The following is a 12235-nucleotide window of genomic DNA, read 5'->3' on the forward strand; positions in this document are numbered from 1 at the left end:
ACACCTCATTTCTGTAGTTTTCAAATCAAATATTATTAAACGATCCATTAAATTAAACAATTCGATGAATCTAAATTGCAGTTATTAAAATTTTGTTTGTTTGTTTACAAAGTTCTCTGTGCCAAATCAAAATTTTAATTCTCTTTCAGAATTCCCTGTTTTAAAGCATACATTTCTGGAATATTTTAAAATGTTTAGGAATGACTTGATATCTTAAAAAATCTTTTGAACTCATTAAAATATTTTGAACCATTTTCAATCGTACGGAAAAATGGTAATTTTCTAAGAGCTTGAAAATGTACTTGAAATTATGGATATATTTTATTATTATATTTACCAATATAATTCAGGATCACCGAGAAGGATAACACAAGTTTAGAAACAATCCTCATATTTTTGTTTCGAAATAAGTGATGATTAATATAATGATGAATAATTCAATTAGCAATTTAACTGATGAATATTCTAGTGCTCATTGCGCGTATATGTACGATCATATATTCGCTATCTCTTAGATTTGAGGCGTTAATGTTATTATTAATGGATATTTACATTTCATTAGAGTCAGCCTCATTAAAAATAATGTATTTTATAAATTTGTTAAAACTGATAACGCCATTTCTGTAATCTTTTATGTACAAGCTACAACGTAATACTACAGCGATTTGCTTAATAATTAACTAAAGCAGAACTTATTAGCATTGGAAACCCAACAAATTAGTAAGGACGCTCTCCTGCGACGTTGGCCTCGCGTTTTTTGAAAACAAACAATGTTTGTTACCACTATATTCCGGAAATAAGATAAGAACTTCTCAGAAAAAAATGTCTTAAAATACCGATGGATGGGGATCACATGCTGCCTTAAGAAATCTTCTATACCGCTTTGCCCCCTATACCTGTTTGCTCCGCCTTCCCCTACAAAATAATGTGAAGATTTTGTTTTTATTCATAACTCTGGAGTCTTTATGGGCACTAATGACGATTTTTTGACTTATTAAAATAACGCATTTCTAATGAAGGTAATACTTCTTACGGCCTTAACGAAACAAAGTCAAAAATTTCCGAATATAAAAAATAATCAAACTAGTTCTCTTTGCATGTCTCTAAAATGCAACGAAAGTCCACAGTAATAATCAACAAACCCGAAAGACTAGCCCTGTTGCATTTAACTATACCAGAAGCACATACCAAAGCCTTTATTTTATATTCAATCTATTTAATATTATTCAATAACACCAAAAAGTTACAAAACTATATCTAATAGAACTTGAATTCACAATTCCCAAGCCTACATATCCCAGGCCCTTAAGGGGGGAGCCTGCTTTGGAGGCTTCAAAAAATCGATTTTTTTTTGCATAAATGTCTTCCTAAACTATCCAAGAATGTGTCCATAAAATTTTAGAAGCATACTCGAAATATTTTTGAAGTTACAAAAGGAATAGTGAGTAAGTGTCGAGCATGTATACGATCGGCCAGGTCGCTAGGAGCGCGCGCAGAGTCGGCTTGAGCCAAGCTATACTAGCATTTGAGTTCAGTTTTGTTTTGTGTTTCGGTACGTGAAACTATATGGACCAGGAATCGCCGATTAGCATACTTATGTGGTAAGTTGAATAAAATTACAATTTTTTATATACGAAATCTTTGACGCGCGATTTCTCGGTTTTCCATTTTCACGATTTTTCCTAATTGGCGGGAAAGATAGGGAAAAAACTAAACGTCCTATCGCAACGAGACAAAATGGATTGTATTCAGTATACAATTTTCTTCAAGTTGAACCTAAAAAAACTTTAGAAAGTTGAGATTAACCCAGTTTTTAAACAATCTAAAGTGAAATTTTTTTTCATTTGGCGAGAAATTATTCAATTTTTCACTTATTATTGAATTTTCTTGGTTTAACTAGAAGCTACACTATTGAAGAATAAGATTTTTTTCTGATTTTTTGTTTCAGGTGGAAATTGCGATCTGCATTTGTCCCGCCGCACGACAAGTGCATAGTGGAGGCGCCTCGGCCAAATGCTTGTACTAGGCATAATATGATCTGTATTTGAATGAAAAAATTTGAGAAGACTGTTGAAATATGTTATAATAAACCCTGGAAGTTTCATTTCAATCGGATATTTCATTCTTTCCCCAAAAAATTCTCGAAAAAATCGATTTTTTGAAGCCTCTAAAGGAGGCTCCCCCCTTAAACTCCAAGCCCACGAAATCCAAAACCACACATACGAAGCCCAAAAATTCCAAACACATAAACCCTATTCCACAAAAAAAGATTTCACAATTCTTACACTTCTTAATCCCAAGCCCGCAAAACTTAAGCCCACATATCCCAAGCCCGCGAAATCCAAGAACAAAAATTTCAAGCCCACAAAACCCAACGCTATAAATCGCAATCCCACAAAAGTCAAGTTCAACAAAACCCTAACCCGCAAACCCCCCTCATTTTATCCCACAAAATCAAATCTGATAAAACCCAAATCTGCAAACTCCAGGGCCTACTTTTTCAAAGCTCAATCTAAAGCGAGTTGAAGATTCCTTGAAATAATATTCTTCTATTACAACAGCAAAATGTAAAATCAGGTTAGGGTTTTAATGGGTATACAAGAAAGAGTCACTTTTTTATTAATTAAGCTTGGAATTAAGAATCCCACACAAGATATGTGAGTCTCACATTGAATAAGTTTTTTCTTTCTTGTGAAAAAAGTATTCTATATTAACAGTAACTTAAAAAAAAGACACAACCAAGTTGTCTTAGCTTTTATATGCCTAAAGTATTAGGTTTTGTGGGCGTATAATTTGCGGTGTTCAATATTGTGGGATTGAGTTTGGAATATGTGAGCCCTGGAGTTTGCAGGTTTGGGTTTTTCAAATTTTGATTTTATGTGCCTAGAATAAGTGAGTTTGGGGTTTGCGGGTTTGGATTTTGTATGCTTGGAATTCGTGGGCTTCGAATATGTGGGTTTAAGTTTTGTGGGCTTGGAGTTTCTGGGATTGCGATGTGTGAGTTTGAAAAATGTGCTTGAGATTTGTGGGATTTGGGTATTTAGGTTTGGAATATATATGATTAAGTTGTGTGAATTTGCGGTTGGTGGTATGTTGTTTGCATGAAAATAGTTCAGTTTAAGGTTAGTTATTATTAATTGCAGTGCGTTGTGGCTGATACATTATCCCCTACTGCGCGTTGCTTTGAGTGATTCAAATCAAATATAACTAACGTCTGATAATAACAACAATATAGTTGTCGCATAAAAAAGGGCATTAGCTATAACTTACTATTCCGTATATAAGATTTGTCTTATTTGTTCTTCTGAATAGAGCAAACATGTCCGGTTCGAGTCCGTTGCGATAAAAATAGTGTCCCAACAATAAATTTCGTTCCTGCCACGATCTCCGCCAATAAGAGCGTGATGAAAGACAGCAGGAAGCGAAATGCTTATATGTTATATTGGCCTTATACATAAGGCCACATAATGAAAACCAGAGATTTTGAGGAACAGGAGTTCTGTAAGAGTAATTGTATACACGGATCAGACTGATGACTATAAAAGATTCCAAGAGCTATTATAAAAAAGAATACACCCCTCTAGAAATTCGACTAAAAGAGTGTCAGGTTATTCAAACTGGTCATTCGTGACTTGGCCTTTTTGAGCCTCATGGTACAACAAACAGTCCTGAAAATCAACGTCTCAAGACTTCCAGTGTTATTTTAATGAAACGAAAAGGTGAAAAGGAGTCTAACACAAGTCAAAGATATGCCACACCATCTTCAAGTATGTAAAGTGTCTACAAATTCACATCACACATGAATGTAACAAATCTAACGAAACTCCACCGCAGTATGCCAACTGCAAGGGTCAACACACGGCCAATTATCCTGTATGCGCAGTCAACTGGCAGCTTTTGAAAAAATGGAGAGATTAAAAACCCACAGACAACAACGTATGAGAGAAAGGACGGCAATCAAATGACACTGCGATGCTACTCAACGAGACAGCTTTCCATTATTGCCGAAAGCAAAACCATAAGCAGCGCAACGACAACCTGCCTGGCCAGTCAACAAGTCCTAACGGAAGCTTAATTAACTAGCACTAACAATTAAAGAGAAACTTAATAAATGCACAAGTAATTTAGAAAATCTACAAGCAATATACGAAATAGTTTCTGAGATTGATGGTTTAGCACCCTCTAAATAATTCACTTAACATAGTCCACTGGAGTGTTGGTGGATTTGAAAATGAATCCCATGAAATACCCAAGTTTTTATAGAAATTTAAAATTCATATTCTCTAGTCAGTCAAACGTAGTTTACCCAAAAAGTAGGCTAGTTATACCCGTCCCCACTCTTAATTTTCGCGCTTTCTATATCCCACTGAATTGCGCCCCAAATGCGCTCAAATGCGCCACCGATAAAAATTGTTGCGCCACAAAACTGTAAGACTCATATCACGTCTAATGACATTTTTTCAAATTAATCATACCTATCTTTCATAACTTCAAATGCGCTATAATGCGCCACCACTACAAAATTTGGCACTAGCTAATTAACAAAGATATCATATTTTAGAGAGGGGGTGGTGTAACGCAGGTGTTAAATCCTCGACAGTGATGTGCAATATGAAGTTGAGGAAATGGATTCATTCGTCTTCAAATGCGCTCATATTACGAAGTGATGACCAACAAAATAAAAGGTTTTCAATCCGCATTGATAAAGGGAGTTTTCCATGAGGTTTCAAACACGTTCATATGCACCATCACTAAAAAATTTTGCGTTAGATAATTAAGAAACATATCATATTTTGGAGGAAGAGGCGGGCAGGGTAACGCAGGTGTTAAATCCTCAACAGTGATGTGAAAATAAAGTTGAGGGCATGAATTTATTTGTCTTTAAATGCGCCTATATGCGCCATTAAATTTAAAAAAAAAATTTTGATAATTTCCCAGCCATGCATTTCTGCGTTTTTGTAGATGTTGAAAAAAATATTCTGAAATCCGAAAATTATGGTCATGGTCCCATGTACCGAAGAGTGTGTACAAATAACCGGATTTTTTCGATATACATACACAATTAGCCTCTTTCAAAAAAGACAAAATTGTTAAATTATAGCAATGTAAGTTCAAAATGAATTTGAAATATAAAATGGTCTCACTTGAAAATAATGCATGTTAATATGTTTAAACTTGTCAATAAAAATATTTTAAACGTGAATAAATTCTTCCATTTAGGAATCATTAAGATAATGGCGTCCGTAAATTGAAATTTAATTTATTTGTAAATAATTCGAAGTATTTCGAAATTCCTTCTCCTTACAAACGCCTTAAAATTAATGCGTACTAAGACCCCGTTTTACCGGGTGTTTCGGACATGGCCTCAATGATCTTTACGGTAAATCGGGGTTCTAAGAACCGTTCTTTTTTAAGAACTTGAAGCGAGAACTTTGAACAATTTTTATTGAATTAGAAGCGCGAAAATTTAGAAAACTAACTTATTTCTGAATTTAAAGAGGGACTTTTTTAATTTGCATCTCTCAAATTAGTATTTTAATTAAGTTGAAAAGGATCTCCTATCTTTTGCGAATTTTAAGTAAATTAAATTAAATTAAATTTGTGTCTGAATTCGAAGGAGGAATTTTTTTAATGTGTTAGTTATTCGGATTTCTTTTAATATCATTCTTTCAATGGCGTCACTATTCATGTTTTTTTTGTTCGTGTACGAATGTGCAATCTTCTTGTAGAAATTCCAGGCAAATTTGTTTATCGCGAGGGAAAGTGTAACCTCGAATTTCCAATCCCTGAGACGAAGTCGTGTTGGGAATCAGTCGAATAAACTTCAATTCTTCAAGTCTGAGCCCAATTATGGATAAAGAAAAATTACTGGCAGGGGGAGAAGACCCGGACCTTTCACGGCGAGAAAGCTAGACAGGAGGCAAAGACTGTTCGAAGAACCTAGAGCCTGTTCTTTATAAGGAGAATCAGAACTTCTGGAACGAGAAACATCAGTTCCAGAATATGAAGTCTGTGAACTCAATTCTGAAACAAGAATTATAGCTTTACATTTTCTCAAGGCCAAATCAGAAATCATATTTATTCATCGCCTGAGGCAGCTGAAGTTTCCAAACAGTTAACACTGGAGAAACTGTTTAAAAACGTTCATTTTAAATAACTTTTTTAGTTTTAGGAGGTCCTATCCCTGGGCTGAAACCCTTGAAGTTTTTCTTGTACGCTTGACTGTTCATCCGCAGGACGCTTCTATTGCCGATTGAATTGGATAGAATCGTATCGGATATGTATGGATCGAATGAAATCGGGTATAATTGGATATGAACATATATAATTGTAAAGGATCAGATAAGAGTAGATTGGATTGTATAGCATAGGAAACGATAGAAGAGAATACGTTAGGATCTGATAGTGTGCGGCAAGATGAAATAGAATACGAAATAATTTAATGAAAATAAAAATATTGGTTACTTTTATTCAGATAAATCAGCCACAATTTAGATCAATATTATATTTTCTATATTTCTTAACAAAGAATAATTACACACTGTAAAAACAATATAAGAAATTGTCGTAAATCGGAGGGTGGGTGGGCAAATTTAAAATATGCAAATAAGGATGATCATTTAAAAATTCGCGAAACACGTCATTTCTACAGTTTCGAAATAAAAAATTGAAACAAGATCCGCGAAATTAAATATTTTGAGAAATTCCTGCCTGTTTAAAGTTTCGTTAGTTTCAGTTTGATATTTTATAAAATTGAAAACTACTTGTTTCAAATTAGAAGCGAAGTAAATTAGGAAAGCACATAATTAAATAATGTAAAATAAACAATTAGGAATAAAGCAATTATAATCGTTCAAGCTTCCATAATTTCAAATTGGCAATTTTTATAATTGAATAATATTCATTACTTCCGTCTCAATCATTTGAATTTTTATTGACTCGAGTGTAAAATTTTTAATTTAAAATGCTCATACTATAATTATTAGGAATTATAATTTAAAATGAAAAAACTTAAGAAGTTTATAGTTTTTTTTATTTTAAAAGGGAACATATTAAAAACTAAACATTTATTTTCGAAGACTGAGTTTTGAAATTTCAACAAATAATTCAATCTGATAGAAGAAAGGTAACAAATAAATCAATTACAAAATCAATGTTCTCAAATTTCTGCATTAATTTATCTATTTTTTGTGGACAGAGGAAAAATATTGAAAATATTGAATTTTTTTACTGAACAGTGCGAAATTTTTTATTTTCCTATCTAACTTCGTTATTTTTAAATGGCGGAAAACTAACAGAATAACAACTTTTTTACATGGTTTTGTTGTTTGAAGCTAAGTAATCTAATGTTTTAATACTACAATAAAAAAGATCTAGGCGAATTTTCAATTTTAGTGTTTGATTTCCTTTCTTACGTTTTTGAATTTTTTTAGGCAACTGTTCTAAAATTCTTCCAAAATTTAGAATGGGTAATATTGATCTAAAATGCTTTTAAGAAAAGATTGATTTTTTGGCATCAGGGATTTTTCTGAAAATAAATGTAATTGTCACCTGCACCAGGGAATTACCCTGAATAATCATAATGTAGACTTAGAATAGAAGCTTCTAATGTGTCCCCTAAGAGTTTACATTTTTCATGCACTTTCTTTGTTATTCCTTTACATAACACCCCCCCCCCCCCAACACTTACTTGGAGGTGGGAGGGGCGCCTACAGTTGAAGGTGGGTTCCGAACCTTATAGAGCAACATCTTTAAGTACTTAGAGAAAACCTTTTTCTCTAGAAATACCGGTCCCACGACTCTCCGGAGATGAACAACTTTATTGCTAGGCTATACTTTACCGCATAGGCCGTCGAGGCTCTTTCAAAGTGCGAGGCGGGAATCGAATCCGCAAGCCGACGGAGGGGGTACAAAGCCTACGCTTTAGCCTCCACGACCATCGTCTCAGTTTATGATGTAGACTTTAGAAAAGGTTTTTTTTGTACAAGAATATTATTATTATTATTTGACTTGAGCAGAGAAGTTTTGATATCGGATCTGAAATTTGCAAGATAATTTGAATTTGGATTAAGAAAAAGGCATTTTTAAACGTATCCGTTTAAGTTCGCAATAATAATTGCTTTAAGAAATTCTATGCGTCCAATTAGATTTATAATTCTTTTCCGGAATTCTATATCTTAAAGAATACATCTTTGAAATATTTAACATGTTTAGAACTGTCTTGAAAACCTCCAAAATCGTTTAAACTCATTAAAATATTTTGAACTATTTACAATCGTACGGACAAATTGTAATTTTCCCATCTCTTTGCTTCGAAGGCCAGACTGATTGATATAATAATGAACTATTTAATTAATAATGTAACCGATGAATATTCTAGTGCTTATTTCGATTCTACAATCTTATATTCGTTATCTGCTTTATTTTATGTGATGAGCTCATCCTTATCAGATATTTTCATTTTATTAGAGTCAGCTTTATGCAAAAAATACATTCAAGGAATTTTTTAAAACTGAAATTAGAATTTCTATAATCTTTTACGTATAAAAAATGTTCTATATTCATGTAAATAAGTATATAAAACAAATAATACTTCCAAGAAATTCTGATTTGTGACATAGAATTTTAAAAACGTAACGAATTCTGACAAGTTTCAGGTAGTGTTTTTGTAAACTTCTTTATTATAAATCAGAATTAAAATGATTTTCTAAAATGTTGTCTTTGACGTCCAAAATTGCAGGGCCGTTCCGCTAACAGGTATACAACTCAATTTAAACATTTTCTTGATGTCATAATTTTGGACTCTTTTTCGGCACAAATTACGATTTTTGGGATCATTTAAAAAAAAAACGAATTTTGGCTGATCTTAATAATTTTTACGGCCTTCACAAGACAAGGCCAATAAATTTCTTAACAAAAAATAATTACACCAGTCCCCTTTGCAAAACTGTAAACTGGATTGAGAAGCCCACAGTAATAACCAAGCAACTGAAAAAACTACCCCTGGAGCATTTAACCAAAACGACATAGGCTTCCTTCAACTAAATCAGCTATGAAACATTCCAGTTAAAAATATTTACCACAAGTACATGCCTAAGACTCTATTTTACATCCTCATCTACATAATATTATTCAATAAATGGAAAAAATAACCTTCGGTGTATTTAACGAACCATTTCTCGGTTGCCCAAAACTAAAAAACAACCAAATTTTTTTTATTTTACATAATCGCCCCAAATACGTTCCAGAAGCTCAAAAATCTCAAAAAGCAACTCCCAGTATATTTGGAGAACCTCTTCTCAGCTGCCTTTAACTTAAAAAGCCAACAACAATTTTACATGAAAATAGATTTCCGGGACATTATCCTAATGTTTTATATCCTAGTATACTACAGAGTTTGCTGAGTGCACGAGAGGTTGTTTTTTGTGATCTGTAAATATTACAGTGTTGATCAATATTATTAGGTTTTATTTTTGATTTTTAAAATTCCACTGAGCGGTCATTGATATGAACTAGTGTCTTATGTAGATTACTTGTTTGAACATTTTTAACAAAAAAATTGTGTGGCATTTTGAGTCGATGACAGCTCAGACAGGGTTCGTTAAATATACTAAATTTTGTTGGGAGCTTGATAAATATTACTGTGAGAAAAGAGGTCTGAACAAAAGTCTTCGCAATATATCTGTTGTGATTATTTTTAATTTGGAATTCTTTGTACCATTCTATTTTGGAAAGCTGTGACTGAGTTCGTTAAATACTCTGTCGCCCGCCAATATTCTGACAGTTTTAACGCATACTCAAACTTTTCTTGATTGCTACATTTTGATTGATTCATATAAAATATAGCTAAGATCGCCCGAAAACACGGCATTAGCTATAAGTTACTGTTATTTATTTATTTTTCTTATTTGCTCTTATTAATAGAGCTAACAGTTTCGGTTCAAGTGCGTTGCGGCGAACATAGCGTCCCACCAACAAATTTCGCTCGTGCCACGATCTCTGCTAATAAGAGCGTAGTATCATTAACAGGCTACGATTGCTTGGCTCACTTAAGGCTGGTAGACAACCAATATCTAGCCTCCACTCTAGCGGACCCGACTGACGGATGCCGCTCCGCGCGTCAGGCACCATTATCGGTGTTAAACAAAAAAAAAGAATTATAAAAAAAGAATGACAAAAATATTCCAACAAATTACATTTGTGTAAAAAATTATTTCAAAATAATTAAATTTGATAACAAGAGATATTTTGGTTTTCACTCGTGTAAAAAACTGCGAACATTGCCGACGTTTCGTGAACATTGCAGTTCATTGCAGTTCAAGTGAACTGCAATGTTTAAGAAACGTCGGCAAAATTCGTAGTTTTTGACAAGAGTGAAACCCAAAATATCTCCTGTTATCAAAGTGAATCATCGTGAAAGCATTACATCTATTATAATTAAATTTGTATGAATAATTGGAAATTAATAAAACAATGTTAAGAGATACTTCAATAGACACACAGAAATAATTTTGAAGGAAAGAAATGAATTTTCAAAAAAAATTATTTAAACAAATTCTATTTGTTTAAATGATTCAAAATCAATTCAGAAATGTGGATAAATATTCAACTAGCGAGAGAAATGTGTAATGTCCAAGTCCACCGCCAGGTCGTCATGGCCTCGCAGTATTTCTCAGCATTACTTGTACTTGGATTGGCGTTTGACAAATAGATTTGAAGGTGTTTGTTGCGTGATAGTTATGTATATTAATTGAAGAAATTAATTTCAAGAAAGTGATACACTTCTGGAATTCCGAATTAGGTAAGTGAATTTTAATGTTCCAGACTTCTGTTCAAACATGATGGGTATTACATGGTTAAATATAAACGTCATGAAACCACATTCTTCCGAATGCGACAAAGTCCCGGACTTTATCGTGTAAAAGTATTATTTGTATTTTGCTATTATTTGTTCATGGAGCAGAAATGTACATAGCCTCTAAATGGGAATTTCTGTATAATCACTAAAACAAATCATAATAACCTAAAAAAATTAACATTTTTCACAGAATTATTAAAAAAGATTATGGAGCATGGCGCACATGATGGGTTGGCCGTTGAAAATTTGGCAACCGAATTACAAAGATTTGGCATTCTTGAAGAGACGGTCGCAATTTTTCAAGGTAATAATATACTGTATTTCATGTAATTTAAATAACTGAATTTCATTTTTAAAGCTTGAAAACGTGAAATTGTGGAGTGAGCTTGATTAATTTCACAAAACTGTTCAAGTGCAAATGCATAAAGTATCTCTCGAAATTAAAAGTTTTATTTTTTTATTAGACTTCGTCGTAAAATTTAACAACATTCTATAAAATAAAGGTATACAATAGTTTCAAACATTTGATTTGGAAGTTATGTATTTTAAAAACTTATTATTTTGATTTAAAATTTGTAAATTAATGGCATGCTGTATTAACCTCAAATTTTGTTTTCTACTTTTTTTCTCGTCATTCTCATGTCAAAACGAAATAATTTATTAAGTTAATATCTTGGAAGATTAAATAAAAGATACTAAGGAACGTTTTTCCACATCAAAATTTATATAATGTTTCTGAAAAAATATCTAAGTACTTTTTTCAACTTTTTTTTGTAATTAAAAACATTTTGATCGAGAAAAATTTAAAAAAAATTGAGGTTGATCGATCATGTTTGAACATACTTTTAACTGTTTAATTGTTTAATGTTATCAAGCTTGTAATGCGAAGATTGTAAGTTACAGGTTCTTTCAATTTATAACTTAATGATGCACTTATCACTGTTGCGTTAAAATATTAATTAAAATATTAAATTATTTCTTTATATTGAATATTTGTATATTACCGGAAGTAATTTTCCTTGCCTATTTCAGTAATGGGATAATTTTTTATTTAAGATTTCCATACTAACGCACTTCGAGTCACATAACCACATAATTTAAATTGTAAATTGGTTAGCATTTCTAATAGGGACTATTTATATTATTTTTTGTTTATAATATTTTCATAAAAACAAATGAAAATTCCCAATCCTTAAAATATATGATTAACCGTATGCATGGTCGTCTACTGGGCTGAAAAGAACTAGTTGAAGTCGAATAGTCGAGTGGTCGCTTGTTGGTTGCTTTCATTCGTCCACTAGACGAACTTGAGCAGGTGCAGGTATACGTTCGGCTATTCAGTGTCGATTAGCCTACTGACCAGTTAGTCGGCTAATC

The sequence above is a fragment of the Belonocnema kinseyi genome, chromosome 2, assembly GCF_010883055.1.
Source record: "Belonocnema kinseyi isolate 2016_QV_RU_SX_M_011 chromosome 2, B_treatae_v1, whole genome shotgun sequence".
NCBI lineage: Eukaryota > Metazoa > Arthropoda > Insecta > Hymenoptera > Cynipidae > Belonocnema > Belonocnema kinseyi.